The sequence below is a fragment of the Antechinus flavipes genome, chromosome 1 (assembly GCF_016432865.1).
Source record: "Antechinus flavipes isolate AdamAnt ecotype Samford, QLD, Australia chromosome 1, AdamAnt_v2, whole genome shotgun sequence".
NCBI classification, from domain to species: domain Eukaryota; kingdom Metazoa; phylum Chordata; class Mammalia; order Dasyuromorphia; family Dasyuridae; genus Antechinus; species Antechinus flavipes.
The window spans coordinates 150,380,143-150,406,394 of record NC_067398.1 but is presented as its reverse complement, the minus strand read 5'-3'; the positions used below and the strand labels follow the sequence as shown (position 1 = coordinate 150,406,394).

At 35.2% G+C, this 26,252-nt stretch overlaps 1 protein-coding gene and 1 pseudogene across 2 annotated transcripts in view; both read right to left on the bottom strand.

Moving 5' to 3' along the window:
• Positions 1 to 26,252, bottom strand: part of NLN (neurolysin) — a 137,960-nt gene that overhangs the window by 110,158 nt on the left and 1,550 nt on the right. The gene's annotated exons all lie outside the window — the stretch shown is intronic.
• LOC127558152 (7-methylguanosine phosphate-specific 5'-nucleotidase-like) lies at positions 7,556 to 9,773 on the bottom strand (annotated as a pseudogene).

The following is a 26,252-nucleotide window of genomic DNA, read 5'->3' as shown; positions in this document are numbered from 1 at the left end:
GACCAGTTTGGGGCCTATTGATTATCTTCAATCTCATTTTGTCCATCTGCTGAGGTGGTTTTACTGGCATGTGGCCTGTGTACATAATGCAATTTCTTGGAGCCACAGGTAAAAGTTGGATGACTGATTGAACACCAAAGGTGGATGAGCAGTCCCCAAAAGGCCCTCATACCAGAGATGCTAGTCCTCCCTGAACAACAGATATATTCTTAAGCAGGGAAATACAATACAGGCCAATAAGGAAAACTGTCAGTAATTTATAGGCACCAATAACTGGGAAGAAGCCAAACCAACATTCATGGCTCCATATAGCCATAATAATGTGCAATACATAGGTAATAAGTAAAGAGTCTTAACTGCCTTCTATTAAGAACACATAGTTGTTATCAAGACTTAATAGGATGAGTCTCATAACTAGAATACAGCAATAGAAGGGTAAATCTTATATAAAATAATCAAATTAGATTGACAAGGGCTCTTAGAGTGTCTTTATATATGAGGAATACCTATGCTAAAATTTAAGAAAGTGAGAGGTACATCATGGTGGAAAACTTAGTGGTAAGGATCAAAAGAGGATGAAAAAAAATCAATATCCTGGGGTAAGCATTAATTTGGATGATTTCATTCTAATACAGATCACAAAACAGTTATGGTTAACAACAAGTTGAAACAATTTGGCTGTGATTGGATAATCTCATTATATGAACATCTGTTAAGAGATTTCTCTAAGCAAAGAAACTGATATATATATATATATATATTTTTTTTATACTTGTTTTGATAATAACTTTATACCTCAGAATGGAAGTGAAGAGACCAGGGGAAAGGCTAATCTGATTCTTATCAATAAAAAGGAATGGATATATTGGGATCAATCTTTTTGCCACTAATAGGAAGATCTAGGAACACAAACTACAAGAAAATTGGTTTTGATTTAATATAAGGAAATATTCTCTCTCCTCTCCCCCCTCCTTTTTTTTTTTTAGTCTTTTGCTGAGACAATTAAGGTTAAGTGACTTGCTCAGAGTCACACAGTTAGGGAGTGTTAAGTGTCTGAGGCCACATTTAAACTCAGGTCCTTCTGACTTCAAGGCTAGTGCTACTGCACCAACTAGCTGCACCAGGAAATATTTCCTAATAATTAAAGTACATAAGTAGAATGGAATAGCTTGGGAGCGCTTTCCTTATCATTTTAAGCAGAAACTTTGTGGTCACTGGGTGCAGATGTTTTACAAATTTTAGAGGAGGAAGAAAGCTTAAAGATCATCTAATCCAACTTCCTCACTTTACAAGATGAAGAAACTAAGGCCCAGGAGTTGTAGAAGAATTTATGTTTTATATAAAGACTAGAATATAAGTCTTTGGAGCTCTTCTAGCTCTGAGATTTTATAATTTTATGACTTTCTCTCTTTATCACTCCTACTTTTAATGAAGAAAAGTATGACAGCTAGATGCATTAAAAAATGTTTGTAATGACAAATTTAATAGTCATCAACAAAAACAAATACACAAGTATAATGATTATGGTCCCACTTAAAATTCTTAATATTTAACTAATAAACAACAAAGAAGCTATAGAAATGCTTTTGTTTTATTTGAATTCCAGGTCTATTTGAATTTTTGTCAGTAGACAAGTGTGAATAATGTGTATTTTATTTGTAAGACTATTCTGTTATCTGTACTACTATTAAAGATGGTCTCAAAGATTATGGATAGATGGGTGTTTCCTGTAGTATTCATCCCGTTCAGGGACTGGACAGTTTTAATCATCTTTTATAAAAGAAAAAAGGAGCCACCTAAACCAGGACTACATTGGTAGTTGCACTTTGCTCTCTGATCTGATCCTATACTCCCTTTTTAATTAATTAATTAAGGCCATCTTTGGCAATTTGTAAACTACTCAAGAAAGTATTTTCTCTGAAGTCTATAAACCCTTTCTAACATTCCTTCAATGAAATAAATAATTCAAGGTAGTTTCTTTTCTTTTCTTTTATCAAGGTGATGTACTTAAGGAAATCTTAGAAGCTTTTCTTAATGCAGAACACTGATTCTTTATTCCCTTGTGATTCCTTAGATGAGGAATAGTATTGGCATGTATTAGCATCTCTACTTAGCAGAACAGATGTCTAGCAGAGCTCACTTTAAAGGGAATTTCCATTAAGTGACTGCTATTTAATCACTGATCTCCACAATTAAATTGATGTTATAATCTTTGATTTGACTGAATTGAAAAATACTGATAATGAAACTGAATGCTGTGAAATAATCATGACCAAACTTATTCCTAAAGGAGAGATATAAGATGATTTTCTGCTTGTTTCCAGGGGTAAAGGATTATGGATATAGAACACTGCATATAATTGTCAGACTTTTTATCACATATTGCTTTGTTTCCCAGAACTAGTTTTTTTTTTTCCTTTTCTTTTTCCTTTTTTTTTTTCTTTCTTGAAAGAGATAATTCTCTGGGAGGGGAGAAGGGACATACTGGGAAATATGAGTAGTGTTAAAAGATAATAAATGTAAAAAGAGAAATGTTGACAAAGAATTAAAATAATGGACAATACTGGGACTTACAAAGGGCATTATATTACATTAACAGGGATCTTACACTATGATTTTCTTCTTTCCTGACCATAATATTTTAATGTCATTTTTCAGTAGATGTTGCTAATATGATTCTCTCCAAACTTAAAAATTAGGTTCAAAGCTTCTTATCCTATAAAATATAATGAATTTGCTCTACCAGTTCCTTTAGTTAGAAAGCCTGTATATCAGGTTTATTTAAAATGACAGATACCTGCACCAGAAACTGGCTTTGGTGTTTATTAGAAGAAAAAAGAAATAATTAAGGTCTTAAGACCCACTCAGGGATGAAACTTTGGACAGGAAAATGGTGTAAATTGCCAACAGGGCAGGCCAGAATGTGTTGGTTGAGATGAGGCAATATATAGCAATAGTGTTTGAGCCAGCGGGGAATCAGAAGTAAAACCTGGGCCATTTGGAGGAAAAGAATAACTTACTAGATACAGAAAAAAATTGAGATTAACAACAAAAAGATTGGAATTTAGAAGAACAGGTTGGAAACATGATATTTATGGAATCCTTAGAACAAATAGACAATATGGTCCAAGATCAAGTTATCAAGAAGTTATAAGGAGTTTACATTCTTCTGAGGGTGGGGGATATATAATATATACACTATACATATATATACAATATAATATATACAGATAAGTATAACTCCAAGTAAGATGTAATAAGATTAAACAGAGCTTCAAAAGGACTCAAGAGAATTGAAGAAATAATACTTCTTGATTATTCAAGAATAGATATTTCAGCTGAAGATATCATGAAAGGCTTTACTAAAGAGGTAGAATCTGAGCTGATGTTTGAGAGGAAAAATGGACTATGAAAGGTAGTGATAGGAAGGAAAGGAATTCCAAGTATATAGAAGTTCATGGAGGTAAGCATGTGTGGCAAGGTGAACAAAAGAAACTGCTGCAACATTTCCCATAAGCCTACTTTCTAAGGTGCACAAGGATATGGTCTCTTTTTTTTAATCATATAAGAACAAATCTATCCTTTCTGCACTCTATGAATGCATCAATCTGCTTTATATAGAACACATACGTGCATACATATTTATTTATTGATGTAGGTATATCAATAACTATGGCTTTTATCCTCTTATTAAGATCTTTGAGTAGTAGAGTATTCTCCTTACCCTATTTGTTAGTATTTTGTATGTAGAACCCCAAAGATGAAAATCCAAAAAAACCTTTATAAAATCTTTGATTCCTTACTTGTGGGAATAACCTAAAGGCATTCACTAGCACATCAGATTGTTGTGCCAAAGTTCTCTTTTATTGTCCTGACTCAGTTTCCCTAAATTGGTTATGCCTCAGTTTCCCTAATTGTTCTGCCTCAGTCCCCTTTGTTGCAACCCTCCTCCCAACCCTCCCCACCCTTCATGAAGACTGATATAACTCAGGGCTATTTGCTCTAAGGTTATAAATTGTCAATATGTAAACTCAAAAAGGGGGAATGAAGACATTCTGTCTCTAGCCAGATACTTTCTTAACTCCCAGCTTGTTAGAATTTATGGTCCTACCCCCACAACCTGTCAGAACTGGATTTATGATTCCTGCCTGGAGATTCCTGATCACCAGAGTTGGACTCCACCTCCCTGCCTTTGTTTAGCTACAGTGTATAAATATGTCATAGAGAACTCACATTGGCTGCTGGATGCTGGATTTTTTGAGACAATGGTTTCATTCAGCCCTGTGACCAAACCATGGATCCATTTGGTCCCAGTAAATCTCTCCCTTTCCAATAAAATATTAAAAACTCTGATCTCTATCTTGCCTTTCTCCATCATTACAAGAAAATCAGCATGTATTTTCTGTTAATTGTCACATATTTTAGATAGATAGATAGATGGATGTATAGAGATAAATATACTCTTCATTCAAAATTAACTTTATAGAGTCAAGGTCCAGATGGTCCCATGGCAGCAGATATCATAGAACAGACTCTTCATGCCCCTATTATGAGCAACCCTGAGTATAGCAATTAGTATTCTACTTTCATATGTTTACCTCCTTCAACCAATTACTTCTCTCAAAGATCCCAAAGTACAGATTTGAAAGCAGAGGCCTGATTCTCCTCCCCATGAAAAAAGGAGAAAGCATCTCTAACATATACATTAAAAGTGGGACTTTCCCCATGAAAAAAAGCATTTGGAGTTGTCTCACCACCCAAATCTAGGTAAAATAATTGTCTCAATCAATTGTCTCAACTGACTGAATAGAGTTCCATGGTATCATTCTCTCAATTTCAGAGAGCTATAAAAAAATGTCCTTTGATTAATTTCCTTTTGACACCCTAGTCTTGTGCATGGGTTTCCTTTTCCCTTTCCTGGTACAGCTATAGAGTTATCACAATTATTTAGTATGTGAGAATTGAGAGATATTTGCTGAAAATGAAGGATTTGAAATGAGTTATTTGATCAAACCTCATCATTTTCTAATTCCTTTAACTCAAGGAACCCTTATTCCATTTGTTATAATGAGTCATCCTAATTTAGCACGTCAAACCTGAGGAACAGTTAATAACAAACAGTTTGGCTAAAAAATGTAAGGAGATTGTTGAGAAATAAGGTGGGAAAAGGTAGATCGGAGCCAGAACATGGAAGGCATCATTCAAGATTTTGTATTATATCCTAAAGACAGGAAGCTGTTGTTTTTTGAGCAATGGAGTAACAGAGGCAGGTCAATGCCTTAAGAAAAATATTTTGGCAACTGTGTGAAGGAAAAATAGCTAACAAGTGGCTTTAAGTTTTGTAAATGTTACCTTATTTGAAGCTTATGACAATTCTAGCAGATAGGTTCTATTATTATTCCCATATTACTGATGAGAAAATTCGGACTGAGGGAGATTAAGTTATGCACCTAGTAAGTATCTGTATCATGATTTCAATTTAAGTTTTCCCAACTCCAGGTGGAGCATTCTAATCCATTATGTCACTTAGTTGAGTCAAGAAGGGAAAGAAGAGGCAGGGAGAGGAAATAACCCAAATAAAGAGTGATTAGGTGATAAACTATAGTGGTAGAAGTAAGTGGAAAGGAACAAAGAGATATTCTGGAGAAAGGAGCAGGATTTAGACAGTGGCAACTGATTATATATGAGAGAGAATAATTAAAGGTGATACATATCTGAGTAATTGAGGGTTATTAGAGAACAAAAGAAAAGTTGGCAAAAAGTTTAAGTTTGGGGGTGGAGGAAATGAAGAATTAAATTTTGGATATGTTGATAATGAATTGCCTATGGGACATTAAGGTAGAGCTATAGACCAAGAAATAAGAAATGGGAAACTGAACTTCAAGGAGAAGATCTATATACAAAGATTTGGAAATCATCTTGGTAAAGGGCAACTGAAATGGTTCAATGGATCTCTAAACACTGGACTTGGCAGCAGAGAAAAAAAGTGAGTTACAATCCTTCCTCAACCACTTACTAGCTGTAACCCTAGGCAAATCCCTTTACCTTAGCCTGTCTTAGTTTCTTCATCAGTAAAATGGGGATAATAATAGCACTTAAGAGTTACAGTGAAGATCAAATAAATTTTTATAAAGTGCCAGCAAAGCTTTAAATAAGTAAGGTCAGCTATTATTATTAGAGGTGATAACAATCCAGATAAAAGACAAAGCCCTGAGGGATGCTCATACAGAGAGAGCAAGTAAGAGATGGTGAGTCAGTGAATGAGATCAAAGAATAGTTAGTTTGTAGACAACTAGATCCTTTAGTCATTTGATATGCAGACAGGAAGGTAAGGGATGAGAAAGGAAGGGAAGGGAAATACTATTTATATAGCTTCTACTATGTAGATATAGACATAGATACTATGACTATGCTAAAGAAAACAATTACTGTTCCAAGAAATTTCTATTCTATCACGGCAGGCAATATATCTGTAAATATATTTATAAAATAAATATAAGCAGAATAAATACAAAATGTATGCTAGATATTTGAGAGGGGATAGTCCTAATAGATGGGAAAAGGTGGGATCAGGTAAGATACCAGACAGAAGATGGTATTAGACTGTGTCTTAAAGGCAATGAGGTTTCTAGGAGATGGAAATGAGAAGGAAGTGCACTGCAGACATGATGAACCATCAAAGCAAAGGTACTGGCAGGGTGCCTGAGTAAAGACTCTGCATGCTTGTATAGAATGCAGGAAGGAGAGAAATGTATAATGTTGGAGAGACGGCTAGGTGGCCCAATGGATAGAACCACTTAGGTCAAGAAGACCTCATTTAAATTTGGTCTTCTACATTTAATAGCTATGTGGGCAAGTCTCTGTCTGCCTCAGTTAGCTCATCAGTAAAATGAGGCTAATAATAATAATACCTATTTCCCAGGGTTGTGGTGTTATAAAAAATTCAGAAAAATCTTAAAGGGCTAAAATAAATGTTAGTTAATAATAATAACAAGAAGGTTATGATGATGTTGGAAAAATTAGTTTGGGGCTTGGTTATATGAAGGACTTTAAAGTTAATTGAGGTTTGCTCCTAAACAAGGTTATTCTTCTCCATGCTTAATGAAAACTTGCTTTTTTTCAGAATCCAAAAATAATTCATTTGACATTAAAATGTAGCTATCCTCACTGCTTGGTAGCAATTCACCTAACTATTCCCTCTCTGCTTACCTCTCACCCCCTGCTCTCATCCCCTCTAATATTTCGTCCTGTCAGTGGCTAAGATTAAAGAGGAAGGAGAAGGAGAGTAGGCCATGAGGTTACTAAAGGAAATCTATGAAGCAGAAAATCTCTATTCTGTGATAAATGAAGTAGGCTACTCAGTACAGCTGTATAATCCTCTCAGATTTCAGACAATTTCAAGTCCAACATTCAGTTTTAGAATGTCTCAGGATCACAGAGTTTTTAGAAGTATAAAGAATCATCTATTCCAAACCTTTCATGTTAAAAAAAGCCAATGAGACCTAAGAAGATCAAATAACTTGTGTGTACTCACAGAGCTAACTATTGGCAGGACAAGGGACTCAAACTCATGTCTCCAGACACCCAGTCAATGCATTCCAATACCCAAGCCTCCCAATGGCAGTGAATTGCCAGTGAGGATGCAAGTACTCACAAAAACTGAGTGTTTTTGACGGGGAAAGGGGAAGTGTAACTAGATGAGGAGGGCAGGTGGATGAGGAGAACATGGTAGCCAGTTCAGCTTGTCTCCACTCATCTCCTAAATCATTTGAGCTGATAAACTGCTTTCTCAGCGAGGTGGATATGCTGGCCACAGTTTTCCTTTCAACAAGTCACAGTAGCACTAAAAGCAGCAACAGGCTATAAGAGAAGAGGAAAGAACCTGGAATTGAGTGGGTCTTGGAAGCCAAGTTTTTTTGTTTTTTGTTTTTTGTTTTTAAATGTATACAGAGGGATAAGAAATTTTTGAAGAGCCAGCTGGAGTAGATAGAGCATTGGAGTCTTTAACTACACTCAGGACTCTTGCATTCCCACCTAGAACTTCTCATACAACATGTGGGCTAGAATCCCATTGACCACACCTAGGGTCTCATCCTTCTGAAACACAATTTCTCTGTTCTTCTATGAAGTCACACTGATTCACACACATTTAGGAATCCTATACTGGATACCCCATCAGCCATAGTCAGGTTGTCAGTCAGCAGGAGAATAGTACTTTTAGCCTGGAGCTGTTCAAAGTATTTAGAGTCCTCCATTATGGATGAGAAGATCCTTGAAATCTTGCAAATAGCCATTTTTATCAAAGTCCTTGTAATTGGACAGGACATGTATATTGGGATAGAAAACATTCACCAGCCTCATAATGTCTTCCAAAATGTTGCAATACTGGCAGAAAAGATGAAAAGGGGAACATTGCTTTAGTAAAGCCTGTTGAAAAGATGTCTCAAACCCCTCCTTGAACATTACATCTCAATCTCTAACAATATGGGTTATCTGACACTTCTGAACTTCTGTTGACACATGAGATTGTGGGCTTTAGTCCACCATTGTACCATAATCGGGAACTTCTCTTTGATTGTCCTGTTTGGATCAATCTTATCTGGGTAATAGTACCCAGATAATTTTTTAAAATTTTTTTTTCTGACATTTTTCACTGAAGAGCTTGCTATTATCTAGGATTTTGTAAGATAAAGGGCAGTGCTTTCTTTCCATTATTTCCAAACCTAGTCAGGGTCATGATAAAGTCAGAAATGAATTGTGATTTGTTGCATCCTCCCTTCTAAAGGAGTAAATGATCTCCTGAACTTGCTGGGAGTGCCACATGAGAACTGCAACCTTCTATCACATCTTTCACTTGCTCCTTTACCTCCTTTGCCTTAGTCTTCCTGTCTGCTCTTGCTTGAAAATTTGTTTTTTTTTTTTCCTTCTGAAATCATAGACTCTTCAAGCTAGACAAGCCCTCAAAACTGACATAATTCATCCTGTTCCTGAAGCAGCATTGTTGACTCTAACATCTGTAATACATGACCTTCCAAGTTTTTTTTTTAAAACATCGAATGAGGGGAAATTTCATTATCTCTGAGGCTGCCTATTTCAGTTTTTGAAAGTATTACATATCAAGTTTTTTCTTATGTATTGTTATCTATTGCTTCCTTATATCTTGTACTATATATATATATATATATATATATAAACATTTTCAATGTTTTGTAGTTTTACATTATTCATATTCCTTTAATTTGGAGTTGTTCTTTCTGTCTACATTATTGTAGTTATTATGTGTATATTTTTCTCAGTTTTATTGTGCTTACTTCATTCTATGTCAATTCATATGTCTTTTCATGCTTCTATGAATTTACCATAGTTGTCATTTCTTACAGAAAGTATTATTCAATTACATTCATGTATCATAATTTGTCTAGCTATTCCTTAGGAAATAGACAACTATTTTGTTTTCAGTTCTTTTCTACCACAAAGAATGTAACATTTAATATTTTGGTATGTATAGAGTCTTTCTCTTTTACTAATGGCTTTTTGGGAATATAATAGATGCCAAATAATGGAATTTCCTGGTTAAAATAATGGGGATTATATTAAATCGGGGGAGGGCATAATTCCAATTTGCTTTCTAAGTCACAGTTCCACCAACAATGTAATAGTGTGACTGAATTTCCACCAAATCTCTGACATTAACTATTTAGAATATGTAAATTTACATTTACATAAAGAATATTTTGTATTATAAGAAATGATGAGTATGAGGAATTCAGAGAAATATGTAAACACTTGTATGAAGTGACAGAGAACAAAATAAGCAGACTGAAGAGAAGAACACTAAAAGGAAGTCAAACTGAATAACTTAAAACTCAACCAAGTTTCTGGAAAACAGATAATGAAACTTTCTTGTCCACTCATGGAAAAAAAGGTGGGGGACTAGGAGAACAAAATATTGAATATACTGTCAGACACCGTTACTGATTCAGATGTTTCAGCTTAGTTGTTTTTCTTTGGAGGGTTTGGTTGGGGGAGGGGTTTAAATGACAAATAAAAGATAAAATACATCAATAGAACAAAGAAACAAAAAGCCCTTGGGAGCAATGGAGTTGCTATTTAAAAACAGGAAGGCAGTAGCTATGGGCAAATTTATTTGGATAATGATTTTCCTTTCAAAACATAAAAAGACAAAAGCAAGAGTAGAGGGAATATACACATAAATTCATAGTCTTAAAAAATTACTACTGAAAACATATTCAATGCCTATCAGCATCTCTGTCAACATTTCATCAGAATAATAGCATTAGGTAACATTTCTATGGCACTTAGCACACTGGAAACTGTCCCAGTTTTTTAAGAATCTGTCTTAGGCATCTTATTAATCTAGCAAACTGCTGGGAGGGAGGGTGGGTTTTGTATCTCTTAATTGTTCATCCCCAGTGCCTAGTGTAGCATATTTCATATAAGAGGTGGTCTACAATGCCAGGGGCAAAGAGATCAAATTAGTCAGTCTTTAAATTATCTTGAGATTTGCTCAAGGAACCAAAGTAATCAAAGGATGCATATGTATAATGAAACAAGCTGCAAAATACTGAGACTGAATGAAGGAGCAGAGCCCCAGAAAACTGCACACCAAAAAAATTCTTCTCTTTATGAATAATGAATCTATAAAGGATGAATTGGAAATTCACTGCTCTTCTGCTGATGCTGCTTCCACCTACTGGAATGTGGAAGCACCTCATTTGTTTGATCCTGTACTATACAGTGAACACTGGAAAATTACACAATAATTAACACTAGATAGTGAAGAATAGTAAAAGAGCACAGGAATAAAAATATCTGAGCTCAAATTTCTTGGTTCTTCCATTTAACACCCATAGGATGAGGGTCATCAATCAAACGTTTGTTCATTGTTCTAGAGGGCTAGGGATAGAAAGGCAAATTTTTGATCCAGTCCTTACTTAGTTAATAAGATAAGGATTTATGTAATTCCTTGAGAAAGAGCATCCCAATGGTTAAATCTGCAGTTTTGAAAAAGACAAATGATTATCCTTGAAATAGTAACCCAATTGTAAATGACTTACAGGGTAGTCAGATTTCAAGATGTGATGTATTCCCACAGGTATTAGCTCTCTATTTTTAACTATTTCTCAAAACTTTATCATATTTGCATTATAAAATAAACATAACCCTAACCCTAAATTTGCGCTCTTGGGCTACCAGATTGATTGAATAAACATCCTCAGTTATTAACTTTTTTTTTAATGGAAGCCTTTTAAATCTGATTTCAAGTTGTAAGCATGTTAGCATGGTATTAACTGAGAATCTAGACCTAAAATGATGATTGAAGTTCCTCATGGATATGTAGGCTCAAGCCACCATTACCAAAAGATATTGACCTAAATATGAAACTATGTCCAGGTTGAACTACTTTTTGAATGGTATTGATGCGGGAAAGATTCCTTTCTAGATTCCCACCCTCTCCTAGTTAATAATGTAAATTGCCCTTTAACTCACAAATCCTGGTCCCTTTGAATTCCAATAGAAGATCTGACCTGTTCCCAGCCCCACCCGGATATGAGCCAACTTTGGGGCTACACCCGTAAGCCCCTCGAGCTAAGTCTCCTATTACAAAAAGGCCACGCTGGGAATCCCTCTTTGCAGAGATTCCAAACATGGCTACCATGTGAGGAACCTCTGTCCAGTGCCCTCTTTATCTCTACCTTCACCTATACTTTAACTTTGCTTATCCAATAATAAACCTCTTTTATCAATCTAGCTCTCCGGGCCAATAAATGCTTTTATTGGGAACTCGCGCCGCTACTAGACTCCCTTGTGCTGAATCTGTACCCCAAACCTGCCACTAGACCTTAACCCTAATTTCACTTAGGTACCCCAAATCTAGACCTCAACAGTATTAGAATAGAGGAAAAAAAAGAGAAAACACTTGAAATCAAATAGGAGGAAAAGTTTTTAATGAAATTTTAACATTTTTACTTTCACCAAGTTGAACTTTAAAGTTCAAAAGAAAAAATGTTTCACAGTGCAAAGTAATTATAAGGAAAAATGCAAAGAAAAAATGTCACCCTTATTTAAAGATTTTTAAATGATAACCTAATAGAATTACTCAAATTAAGTCAGCAACTACATATAAATGCTAAATAAATATTGAAGACAGCTAGGTAGCACAGTGAACAGAATTGCATTATTTCAAATTTTTCCTCAAGACACTACCAAATTTTATGATTGTATAAGTCCCTTCATCTCTCAACTTCAGTTTCCTCATTTGTAAAGAAGGGATAATAAAGAGCATTTACCACACAAAGTTGCTGTCATATAAGATAATTATGTAAAGTACTTTGCAAATCTTAAGGCAACATATAAATATTTATTATTATGAATGAATATTACTCACAAACTGTACAATTTAGCAAATAAAGCTCCTGAGACAAAAGAAATGGAAAAAAAAAATGGTGCTTCCCTAAGAAATCAATTCCTCATTCATTAGTAAAAGGGTATGTCCTCATGCTCTGAAAACCACAGCTAAAAACACAATTGCCTCCAATTTCATTTTTCCCCAGAGAGACCTGATATGAGTTTGGGAGATTTAAATAGAGGCTTCACAATTGATTGTCTAAGCCTCTAGGAAAAGAAAAAAAAATCTTTTAAAAAATTCTCTGATCAACTTAATATTGCTTAAAATCTAGGATTTTTCTTTCAATTTGACAAGCATTAATAATCATCTACCAAATACTGTGCTAGGCACTTGAGATATAAAGAGTTGAAGGAAGAAGATGAAATAGTCCTTGTTCTTAAAAAGCTTATATTCTAGGAAGGGTAATACGGAAAGAAAGATATACTAAGTGACAATTATGCAACTTTCTTATCCATTGTATTCTGGGGAAAGTCAGAGGCTTGACAGAACCAGATTAAAATGTAATTGGGAAATGTTTAAAATACAAATAAAAATATAAATACAACAAGATAATGTTAATTTGAGATAATCTAAGTCAATTTGCACTCTGTAGGGATTCCTTTCTATTTGAGTTTATCTTTAAGGCTATATAACATTACCAAAGAACGAGGCTCCAATTTCTATTAGAGACTTCAGGTAAGTGAGATTTCATTTTTAGAATATGCTACTCTCTAGTAGTTAGGATATTCTTCCTTCAGTTCCACCTAAAATCTTTCTCTCTGCTACTTCTACCAAATATCTCTAGTTTTTGCCTTTTACAGTCAAAGGAGAGTAAAATCTTCCATAGAATATGCTCTTTTCTTTCATTTTCTTATTATTTTTAAAATTCTGAATTTAACAATTCTCCAAATAAATAACTATTTCCATATTGAAAGCAGGCTGAAAAATAGGATTGTACAAAAAATTGAGAAACTTATTACATACAACTTGTTTTTTTTCCTTTTAAATAATAAAAATAATGAATAGCATTTATATAGTACTTTAAAGTTTATATAGTGCTTTATAAATGTTATCTCATTTTATCCTCACAATCCAAGCCATCAAGTGCAAAAGACTTGCATAATCAAGCAAAAGAAATTACTACATTGGATATCCTTTTAATTATTTAAAGACAGATGTCATATCTCCTTCATGAATCCGCTGGTAAGGCAAATATTTTTAATAGGTCTCTTTAATATTCTTGCCTGCTTTCAAAATAAAATTTATAATTTTTTATCTAATTCTAAAAAAATAGACCAATGGTAGTATATTAATCCACAAATTAATTTGGTAAGCATTAATATTTTTAGTATATTGGTTTGATCTTGCCATAAAAGTCCCAACTGTTTATTTACTTTTTGAGGTTGTATTTCTTCAAGTTGATTTTATTAGTTTTTCTTACACAGCAGTTCTTTTTCTTCCCCTTTAAGTAACCAAAATGTCCACATATGAAAGGTGTCATGCTATATGTTATATATTTTCATGCAAGTTGTCTCTTCTAAAAGTGTGTGTTCATAAATTTTTTCCTCCTTTACATTTGAATATCTAGCATTTAACGCAATGCTTGGCACATAATAAAGTTTTAATAGATACTTACTTATTCTTCTGACATCTGGCAAGCACATGGTAGGCCTTGATTTAACAAACTTGTCATAGTTTCAAAGATACAGAGCTATAAGGGATATGATAAGTATCTTCTAGTCCAGTGCTTTCATTTTACAGACAGGGAAACTGAGATCTCTGGATGGTAGGTGATATGTTCAGGATAAAGAGCTAGAGACAAGATGTGACTTGAACCTGTATCATATCCTTGAAATACAGCACACTTTCCATGATACTATGCTGTTTTTTTAGCCTTTCAATGCCTAGAAATACATATGCAGATTAACACAATGTGTTTTACATAGTGTTTGTTGAATTTAATATTGATGTCTCCAAGGCTGATATGTGCAAATGGGATAGGGAGATAGAATATGAGCTTTGTATTTGTTGAGAGAATGACCTAGAGATTGGTAGATGACAGGAAAAAGGATCAGGAGAAGCTGGCACAAATAGATTTAGTAGAACTTAGAATAATAAAGACAAGACAGTGGAAAGGAATTAATTAGGAGCAGCAGAGAGGAACAAGGAGTATGCTGACCCCTTGGACTATTCCTGTGAATTGGGGGTCATCAATGGAGAGGATCACAAGCCATACGCTGCTCAGCAATGAGCCAGGTTTCCATTAAAGTGAAAAAGTGGAATGAATGTTGACATAAAAATTTATAATTGTTGAAGAGTTTGTACATAACAGTGTAGGAATCCAAAAGGACACAATTGTTCTAGTTTTGGATTAAAGAGTAGAGAGGAATAGTAGTGAATGTAAAAGAGGTAAAGAAGAAAAAGGAGGATGGACATGTCATTCACACCTAAGGCAGTAAAATTGGATGAGTGGGGTTAGGGAGCTTCGATGAAAGGAAATAAACTGGTGTGTCATAAGTCTTGTAAATAAACACTTATTTGACAGAGGATTTGCAGAGTTAACATGTCAGAATTGGAAATAGAAATTAGAACATTAATATTTGGGTCTGCATGTCTATGAGCCTTCTCCACGGATATTTCTGTCTCTTGATTGAAAGAGTAAGGGCTCTTGGGCTACCAGATTGATTGAAGACCTCCCTCCATAAATGGAAACTCAAGAGCTGAAGCATCAATCTGGTGAAGGCCAGGCTCAGTGACAGCTGTTATTACCTAAATTATCCATTTAGTTGATTCAACTGGCTTTAGTCAGGTGCCTGGAAGCATGTCTTCCTTTCCTAACATGCTACTTGACTCAAATTCCCAGGCAGAAAGTCTGACTCCAAAATAGCTTTAATGCCTTTTAACAATTTTAGCTATATAACAAAATTCTTTGATATGTTTACAGTTGTTTGTATGTTGTATCTCCTATTAGATGGAGGACCTTGAAAGCAGGAACTATTCTTGACTTTCTTTGTATTCCCATCAGTTAGTACCTATTTAGTCATTTTTAAATTGTATCAGATTTTTTATCACCCCAATTTGGGTTTTTTTGGCAAAAACATTGGAGCAGTTTGCCATTTCCTTCTCCAGCTCATTTTACAGACGAGGAAACTGAGGCAAATAGGATTAATAACTTGCCCAAGGTTACTCAGCTAATAAATTAGTAAGGCCAGATTTAAACTCAGAAAGATGAATTTTCCTGACTCCAGACCTGGAACTCTATCCACTCTATCTAATTGCCTCATCATTTAGTACACTGTCCTCAAGTTGTTGATTGGTGATATTTATTCAATAGATCAGAAATACTGGAAGATAGGGAAGGGGAAGAAGGATTATAGAGTAATAAAGAGTCAAACACTAAAGTAACATGTTCATAATCAGGGATGGGCTTGGAGCAAGGAAGGCGGGCTTGGAGCAAGGAAGGTGGTCTTGAAGACAAGGAAAGATAGAAGAAACCACTACAGTGAGGCACCTAGATAGTGCAATGGATAGAGTACTAGCCATGGAGTCAAGAGGACCCAAGTTCAAATACATCCTTAGATGCTCCTTGCACATACACACAAAAAAGTTTTAGTTGGGGAATGGCTGATTAAATTATGGTATATGAATGTAATGAAATATTATTGTTCTATAAGAAATGATGAACAGACTGATTTTAGGAAAGCCTAGGAAGAAATCACTGCAAAGGCAAAGTGATTCTGTGCAGATGAGGTCTAAAGCATGGAAATGTCATTATATGACAGAAGTATGGTGAAGAAGAAAGCTGCTGATTTGAGGCTAGTAAGGAAAAGATCATAATGAATATGGATATTATAAGGTGGAAATAATTAAGAGAAAAATCTGTGAAAAAGTGGTGGCAAATTTTCAAGGGCAAAGTCAAAAGAGGAAGATCATTTTTGGATGCTTTGGAATAGGTCTAAAAAGTTGGACTTTATTTTAGATAATAAGATAAGATAAAGTAGATAATAATATCTACTGAGGATAGGAGAGATTCATTTCAGCCAAAAAATTCAGGAAAAGTTTTATCAAAGATTTGGTATCTTTGGTGTATCTCAAAGGAGAAAAAAAAGATTTTGATAGACTGAAATTAGGAGGTAATACATTTCAAACATGGAGGATTGATTGCCTATGCAAACCTATAATAGTAATAGGGACAGCATTTTCAGTTTAGGGAAATGTTAATCTGAAATATAGAGGACATGAAGGGGAGAAAAAAATAAAGGGGTTTAGAAAAGTAGGTTGGAGCGAAATTGGGGAGGGACTTAAATATCAAGCTAAGAATTTGAATGGTAAATATAAAAAGGAGCTATTTAAAGATTTCTGAACAAGGAGAGAAAGGATAGACAGTGCCTTAGAAGAATTACTTTAGCAACTATGCAAAGGATGGACTGAGGAAAGAGGAGATTGGAAGCAAGGAAACTGGTTTAGAAGCTAATCCAATTAAGGAATGACTATAGCCTGAACAAAGGTGTTATAGGGTGCAATCAATAAGAGTGGAATAAAGTTATAGAGCAGAAGGATATTGTGGGGATAAAACTAACAAGACATGGTAACTATGTGAGGAGTAAGGCAAAGAGAAGAGTAAAGAATGACTTAAGATTTTTGAATCTGGATAATAAAAAGGATGATGGAGTCTTCAAAGAAGTAGAGAGGAAGAAAAGGAGGAAAGAGAGGGGAAAAGAACAAGGTGGGGGAGAAGAAAGGGACCTATTGAAAGAAAGAAAGGAGGAAGGAAAGGAAAGGAAGAGGAAAGGGAGGGAGAGAAGGAAAGAATGGAAAGAGGGAGAAAAGGAGGGAAGAAGAAAAGGAGGGAAAAAGAGACTTTGCCAGGGGCAAAATAACAGAGGGAGGGAAGAAAGAAGGGAAAAATGAAGGAGGGAATGCAGGAAAAGTTATTAAATTTGAGGTCCCAGGGGACATTGAGATGAGGCTATCTAACAGGCTATTCCCTGTCACCAAAGACCACCCAAGATCACATAGATTTTGGGCAATCACTTAATCTGTGTGGGCCTCAGTTTCTCAATGATCATATAACCTTTAAACTGCCTTCCAGATCTAAATATATGAAACTAAAAGCAGTTGTATTTTTGGAACTGGAGCTCAGAGGAGAGATTAGGATTGAAGATCCAGATCTGCATCATAGAGGTGATAATTGAACTCTTGGGAGCAAAATTGATGAGATCACTAAGGGAAAAAGCTTAGAGTGTAGAAGGCCCATAGAAAGAAGCAAAGATAAGTAGAGAAGATATAAAACATATATGTTGAATTTATTATTTACCTAAAAGAAAAAAATGTGTCAGGTGCTTTAAAAAGGAGAGTAGAAGGTGTGGGAGAGAATTTGGGGGAGAGCTATACTTAAAAAATGGGAGAAGGTGGTGAACCAGGCAAAAACAAAAAAGAAGGGTTAGAGAGGAAGGAAAACTAGGAAAGAAGAGATTTATTAAAAGGGAAAAGGCAGTCAACATTGTCAAATGCTACAGAAAGGTCAAACAGATTCAGGATTGAAGACTCCATTGGATTTGTCAATTAAGAGGTAATAAATTAAGTCCTCTTGTACAAAATTATTAATATGGAGATGTTTTATTATATTATATTATACACACACACACACACACACATATATATATATGTATGTATATATAACCTATATTGGATTACTTATCTCAGGAAAAGAGGAGAGAAGAAAAAGAAGGAACTCAAAACTTTTTTTAAAAATGTTTTTAACATGTAATTGGGAAAAATAACATTCTATAAAAAGAGGTCATGGATAACTTTTTGCAAAAACAGTGGTAGAATCAGAAGATAACTACTTCTTTCAAAACCTTTCAAGTAGAAATAAATTAATGTTTTTAATAAATCCTAAGGGCTTACAGGATTGAATGAGTGATAAAAAATGAAAGCATGGCATGTAGCTTCTCTTTTTCTACACACTTAAAAGGGGGAAAGGAGAACATATATAGGACATAGGACAGCTTAAGAGGATGATAGGGACAAAGGAGAGTTTTAGGGTGCGTATGTGTATGTGTTATATAGGAAAACCTGAACTTTCAGCCAGTGTGTAGAATGTCAAGAAGACTCATCTTTCTGAGTTTAAATCTGATCTTAGACACTTAACTATGTTATGCCACAGTTCTCTTTTATTGTCCTGACTCAGTTTCCCTAGTTATCCTGACCCAGTTCTGACTCAGTTTCTCTAACTGTTCTGCTTCAGTTTATAATTATCAGTTCAAAGCTCAGTCTTGCAAAACCTCTCCTCCCTCTTTATCAGAATGTTTGATAAGGATAAAAGATCTTATGTTTTAGAATATCAGACCATCTCCGGGGTTCTTCCCCCCATTAGGTCATCCCATCTCCCGAGGCTTACCCCACCCTATCAGAGTCCTGTTTCTGCTCTCAGCACCCTGATTCTGCCCCTGCCTCAGTATACCCCCTGAGTCTGAGCCATGTGTATATATATATATGTAATTGAGAACTCTCATTATTTGCTGGATTCTTGGAGATGATAGTCTCATTCAGCCCTGGGACCAAACAATGGATCCATTTGGTCCTAGTAAATATCTCCCTTTTAAATAAATTATTAAATACTCTCTACTCTCTATCTTGCCTCAGTTTCTCTGGCATTACAACTAGTAATGTAGTTGTAGGTGTGTGACCCTGAGTGAATCATTTAACACTTTTTGCCTCAGTTTCCTCATCTGTAAAATGAGCTGGAGAAGGAAATGGCAAAATATTCCAGTATCTTTGCTACAAAAACTCCTAAATACAATCAAAACGACCAAACAACAACAAATCTGAGTGTATTTATAGAAGTGTCAAAAGAACCAGAAGTTAGGGGCAGGTAGTGGCACAGTGGATAGAACACTAGCCCTGAATTCAGGAAGACCTGAGTTCAAATCTGACCTCAAACACTCAACACATCCTAGCTGTGTGACCCTGGGCAAGTCACTTAACCCCAATTGCCTCAGGAAAAAAAAAAAAGAACCAGAAATTGAAGGGGCAGGGCACATATTAATAAACAGCCCCTTTAAAGTCAATCTGATTCCCTTTGGAAAACTGCATGATTGTTTTAATCAACCACTCATTCACTCAACAAAGATTTATTAATCTGTTCCAGTGTACCAGGTACAATAGTCCCAAGCTCCTGCTTACAAAAAAAGTCCTCTTTTAAAGACCATTATTTTTATGGTGATATTGTATAACTCAAATCATGGAACACTAGTCTCTAAATAATTGAAGTTGACAACCACCCAAAGGGAAATAGATGGGTTTGTGGTGTGAGTGAGCAAGGTTACAATATATTTCAAATAAGAATTATACAGGAAAAACATTGTAAACAGTGAAATCAAAGAAATATATGACAGAAAAAAGAAGATGATCTGATTATATTGCAAAGTGAACAACAGATTGGCTAGTCACTTAATCTCTGCCTGCCTAGGTTCCTCAATTGTAAACTGGGAATCATAGTATTACCTCACAGAGTTGTTGTGAAAACATACTGAGATAATAACTGTATAATGCTTAGTACTGTTCATAGCATCCAGCAAGCACTTAATAAATGCTTATTTTCGGTCCCCATCCCCTACTAAGATCAAATTTTGGAGTGACTATGCATTTCACTTAATAGACTCTGAAAATTTCAGGTGCTTATTACAGTCAGCACAATATCAACTAAATAGGAGTGTCCAAGGTAGACAGGCTACTCTCAAAACCTCCCATTGCTGCTCAATCAGATTAAAATGTAATTAGGTAGGAAGTGTTTAATAAATAAAACAAAAGTAAAATACAACAACAACAAAAAGTGAATTTGAGGTTTTCCAAGTCAACATGCAGGTTGCAGGCATCGTTTCTATTTGAGTTTAACACTTCTGGTCTAGAGATAGCAGGGTTTCTTACACTTTGGGGGAACCATGTCTTCCTTTAGCTTTCTAGTGAAACCCAGGGATCCCTTCTCAGAATGTTTGTAAATGCATAAAATAAAATACACAGGATTACAGAGAATATGGATGATCTTGAAATTTTTATCAACATATTTCAAAAACAAGTTTGTAAGCCTCAGGCTAAGAATATCTGATCTGTAGGGAGTCCTTTGACTTGGACTCAGTGTTGATCCTTTTATTGATTGATGTTAATTGGAAGTCCACCTTCTTTCCTGCACTTCAATTTCTCCCTTGTGACTACTTCCTTTCCATTTGTTCACAAAAACATTAAGATCATGGAAACCTTAAAAAAAAAAAAAATCTTCTCGACTTTTCAACCTAGTAACAGTCTCATCTCTGCCACCTCCTCTTTCTGTCTCTGTCTCTCTCTCTTTTAAACTACTAAACTTTTTGCTTTCCAAATCTGAAGCCCAGCTTTTAAATTTACTTTGTAACATTACCTCCTGAATTCTCAATTCTTACCAGACCTTTAACTATTGAATGGGAGTTGTCGCAGATAAACTGAAATCGGAGAAAGAACTTAGCTTAAAAAGGCCAAGATCTCCCACTGCATGTGGGGCTATCTCCAGTCATTCTGACCTATGTCTTGCTACTAGACTTAGAGGAGGAAGTTAGATTCATGACTTTGCATAGGTCTGCCTCACTTAAATCCAATTCACTTGCAACTCAAGACATCACTCTCCAGAAGAGTCCTCTTCAAGAACTAAGAACAATTAAAATTTTAAACAAACTTTTCTAAAATGGCTAATGCTAAAACTTGTTTTGCATGATTACATATTTGTAAGGGATTTTATTTTTCTTGCCTTCTCAATGTATATTGGAAAGTGAAGGAAGAGAATTTGGAATTGAAAATAAAATAAAATTTTAATGAAAAAAAGAAAAAAATTTCTATATGCTGCCTTCTTACTATTCCCTCTTTTCAACTTTTTGCAAAATGGCTTCTGCCCTTACCAGCCTTCTGCTGTTTCTACAGTTACCAGGAAACTAATTGTCAAATTTGTTGACCTTCAATTACAAGATACTTCTGATAGAGACATCTGCATCCAGAGAAAGGACTATGGGGACTGAAAGTGGATCACAACATAGTATTTTCATCATTTCTGTTGTTGTTTGCTCATTTTTTTCTTTCTCATTTTATTTCCCTTTTTGATTTGATTTTTTTTTTTTACAGCATGATAAAAGTGGAAATTTATTTAGAAGAATTGCACATGTTCAATATATACTGGATTACTTGCTGTCTAAGATAAGGAGAAAGAGGAAAAGGAGGGGAAACTTTGCCACACAAGATTTTGCAAAGATGAATGTTGAAAACTATCTTTGCATGTATTTTGAAAATAAAAAGTTATATCCAATTAATTGCCATTTCCTTATTAGATTATAGCTTCTTATACTAAAGTATAAAAACCTTAAAAAGTCCATGGATAGATTTCAGGAGATCTTTTGTAAAGCAAACAAAAAAACCTCCCAAAAACCAAACCAAAACAAAAAACCCTACACATTTATTTTTACTAACCTTTAATTAAAATTTATCCTTTCGTTCCAATTTTGATTTTTCTCTAAGATGTCATTCTGAGAAGAGCTCCGTGACACCATGCTCCTACACTAGATATGTTCTTTCTCTGCTGACTTTGGAGGCACCATGATCTTTTGGTTAACCTACCTTTCTAATCATTATTTCCATTTTGTTTCTGATTCCTCATTCTCATTCTTACCCTTTAGTTTGGGTGTTTCTCACAAGTTTGTCATAGGCCTTCTCTTTCTATACTTTCTGATTTAGCAATTTCATTCTCTTACAGCTTACTTAATCTTGTGTTGATCATTCCCAAATCTACTATTTCTTGAGCTTCAGACTGGCATTTTTAGCTGCCTATAAGTAATTTTCAACCTAAATGTTTCACATTCAAAATCAAATTCATAGGGATCCTCTGCTTTCTGACCACTATTTTTGTCTATTATATCTACTACTCAGTCCATCTTCTAAAACTCTTAACCTTAAAGTTATTTTGAGTTTTCCTCCTCCCTCATTTTTTATATGCATCTTTTCCAAAGATTCTATCTCAGCAACATCTCTTAAATCTAAACCCTCCTCTCTACTACTGCTGCTGCTACACTAATACAAACTTGGCTACATAGCTTTCATGCCTAGAATATTCTCCCTCCTCATTTCTATTTCTTAGACTCCATAATTCCCTTTGAGTTCAGTTTAAGTACTAACTTCAACAAGAGGTCTTTCTTGATTCTCTTAATACTTAGCACCCAAATTACTTTGAATTTATTTTGTGTTTATTTAATTGAGTATGTGTTGTTTATATCCAGTAGAATATAAACTTTTTTGAGGGCAGGGATTGTGCTAGTTTTTGTTCTAATGAACAGATGCTATCACATAAAGAGGTTCTTAATAAATGCTTGTTGAATTGAATTGGCTGGCGTCACACTACCTTCCCAGTCTTATATTTATCATCCTCTACTCATTGTGTATTCCAGCCAAAATGAATAAATCTTTGCCCCTGGATATATGCTTCTATAACTTTTTTCGAGCTATCTTTATACCTTGTATGTCCTTACTCTCTCAGCCTATTGATATCGTGACTATTGATTGTCATCCTTTAAGGTATGACTCCAAAAGCTACCTCTTCACTGGAATTTCCCCTCCTATTGTTAATCCAATTAGACCTTACCCCTGCATTAGGTGAAAGAAGAAATGACCGAGGAAACAAAAATTCAAGCCATCAAGGAGATCAATTTAGTAAGCAATGCATGCCAATTGCTTAACAAATCAGGCTGGGCTTCTTTTTCAGCTAATGGCTAGACCCTGAATATAGAGGGAGACAGACTTTTACACATTTAAAAACAATCAAATAAGAACATTTAATTAAAAGGAAACAGCCAGAAAAGAATTTCAAATGAATGTGCAATTGTGAGAAAATTTCTTACATTTCTTTGGATCTGAGTTTCTGGTCAGGCTAGATTAGATCCTTAGTACCAGATAGAGGTAGTCCAGCTTTTTAGGCCCGTATGGCTAGGTTCAAACAATGCCACAGTGTTTTCTCCCAGTTTCCACAATTGAATAAAGTTTTCTCACAAGATAGAAGATGAATGAGAGCCATAATTGAATGGAACCGAGTTAGCTCCAGAATTGAGTCCCAAGATGGAGTCAGTGTGATGCGGGAAAGATTCCTTTCTAGATTCCCACCCTCTCCTAATTAATAATGTAAATTGCCCTTTAACTCACAAATCCTGGTCCCTTTGAATTCCAATAGAAGATCTGACCTGTTCCCAGCCCCACCCGGATATGAGCCAACTTTGGGGCTACACCTGAAAGCCCCTCGAGCTAAGTCTCCTATTATAAAAAGGCCACGCTGGGAACCCCTCTTTGAAGAGATTCCAAACATGGCTACCATGTGAGGACCCTCTGTCCACTGGACCCTCTGTCCAGTGCCCTCCTTATCTCTACCTTTGCCTAGACTTTAACTTTGCTTATCCAATAATAAACCTCTTTTATCAATCTAGCTCTCCGGGCCAATAAATGCTTTTATTGGGAACTCACGCCGCTACTAGACCCCCTTGCGCCGAATCTGTACCCCAAACCTGCCACTAGACTTTAACCCTAATTTCATTTAGGTACCCCAAAGCTAGACCTCAACAAGTGTAGTTCATCAATTTCCTTCACCATTTGCTGCTCCACTCCTCTTAATTCCCTTACCCCTAAGAGTTTACTTTCTTTTATAACCTTTCAATATACTTCTCATGCAAAATCATATATACCTATGTTGGTATGATTTTTCCCTCTTACAGACCTGAATCACTTTAAGGACAGGGTCTAATCTTTAAACTATGGATTTTCCTCCTATTAAGAAGCTTAATAAATATTTTATTTGTCATATGATATACTTATGGTTAATCAATGTCTTCAGCTGTGAAATAAGTAACATTTGTGTGGGTTTTTTTATATGCCTTTTTTTCTGAGGCAATTGGGGTTAAGTGACTTGCCCAGGGTCACACAACTAGGAAGTGTTAAGTGTTGGAGGCCATATTTGAACTCAGGTTCTCCTGACTTCAGGGCTGGTGCTCTATCCACTGCACCACCTAGCTGCCCCAATTGTGTTATTTTTAAAAGCGTGCATGTGTGTGTGTGTGTGTGTGTGTGTGTATATACATACATACATATATATATATGAATTACTTATTTTTAAAGCATCTAGATATGTAGCAAAAAAATATATAGTTGTAAGAATCTTTCTCCTATGTTTCTCCAATAATCATTATTTTCCTAAGAATGTTTCCCTCTTAGCATAGTTTGTGTAGCTACTCCTCTCAAAAATAGCCTCCAAGTGTTATCTTATATAAATGATAAAGCTGGACTCCAAATCTGTTGTCTGAACTATATGAAGAATCTAGACTCAAATCTTGCTTCTGAAGTTTGCTTTTTGTGTAATTTTTGGCAAGTTATTTACTCTCCCTGAGTCTCAATTTCCTCGTGTGTAAAAATGAGGTGGTTGGTCTGTATGGCTTCTGAGGCCCTTTCCAGTTCTATATATGTAGATGATGCTGAGACCTCCATTTTTTAGGTCATATGATAGCTTATAACTAAAATAGGCAGTGGTCTGCCTAGACTAAACTTAAAAGAATATAGGAGTTCACTCAGTATTACCAGTGATACATATGGTCACTCATCAATGCCTGTGAGTTCTGTGGGATTCTTGTCTGTATCCTTCCATAAATTCACCATAGGAGGTCTACTCAAAATACCTAACAATTTCCTTAGTTTCTCCTAATAACATGAGAATCCCAAAAGGTACTCAGGTTATCTATGACCCTATTCCATGCCATGTGAATAGCTCATCTTCTTTTCCAAGTCTACATTTCTTTGATAGCTTTTTTTTTTTTTTTAGATGAGGCAATTAGGGTTAAGTGACTTGCCCAGAGTCACAAAGCTAGTAAGTGTTAAGTGTTTGAGGCTAGATTTGAACTCAGGTACTCCTGACTTTAGGGCCAATGCGTATTTTAGTTGCCCTTGACATCTTTTATTTTTATTAGAATTTCTTCACTGTTTATATGATTCAGGATAGATAGATGGAGAAGCAAATAAAAGCCCTGGGCCTGAAGGCAGGAAGATTCATCTTCTAGAGGTCAAATCTAGCTTCTGACAATTCTTAGCTATGTGACCCTAGACAAGTCACTTAACCCCATTTGCCTCAGTTTCCTTATTTGTAAAAAAGGACACCATTCTAGTGTCCTTGCCAAGAAAACATCAAATAGGGTCATGAAGAACTAGACTTGACTGAAAAACCAACAACCAAAGAAATTCTATGTTTTAGCCTATTCATGTTATCACCATTCTCTAGTTAAAAAAAAAAATAGTTGGAGTCCCCTAATTTGTACTCTGTAAGCTGAACTGTAGTGCTACTTTTAAGTAGCTTTTGTAGACCTGTACAATATACTGCTATCATTTAGGTTTGCAAGCACTTTACAAACATATTTCATTTGATGCTCAAGGATAATCTTGTGAGATAAATACTATAAATATTATTAGGCCTTTTTTTTTTTTAAGTAGATCAGGAAACTGAAGTTTTTAGAAGTGAAGAGTTTTGTTTGTAGTTATGTAGCTCAAAGATACTAAAAGCATCATTTGGATCTAAGTCTTCCTGATGCCAAGTCCAGGGCCCTTTGCACCACACTATGCTGCCTTGGCAATAGAAAAATAAATTTCACTCTAAAAAAAAGTAGAACATTAAACAACTGGGAAGCTATAAAGGTCTACTGGGATGATGTCCTGGAAAGATTGGCTGAACTTGGAGTCTCAAGTTCCAATTCTACTTCTGTTTTATACTATTTGGGTTACCTTTAGAAGGTAGGAAGTATTTGAA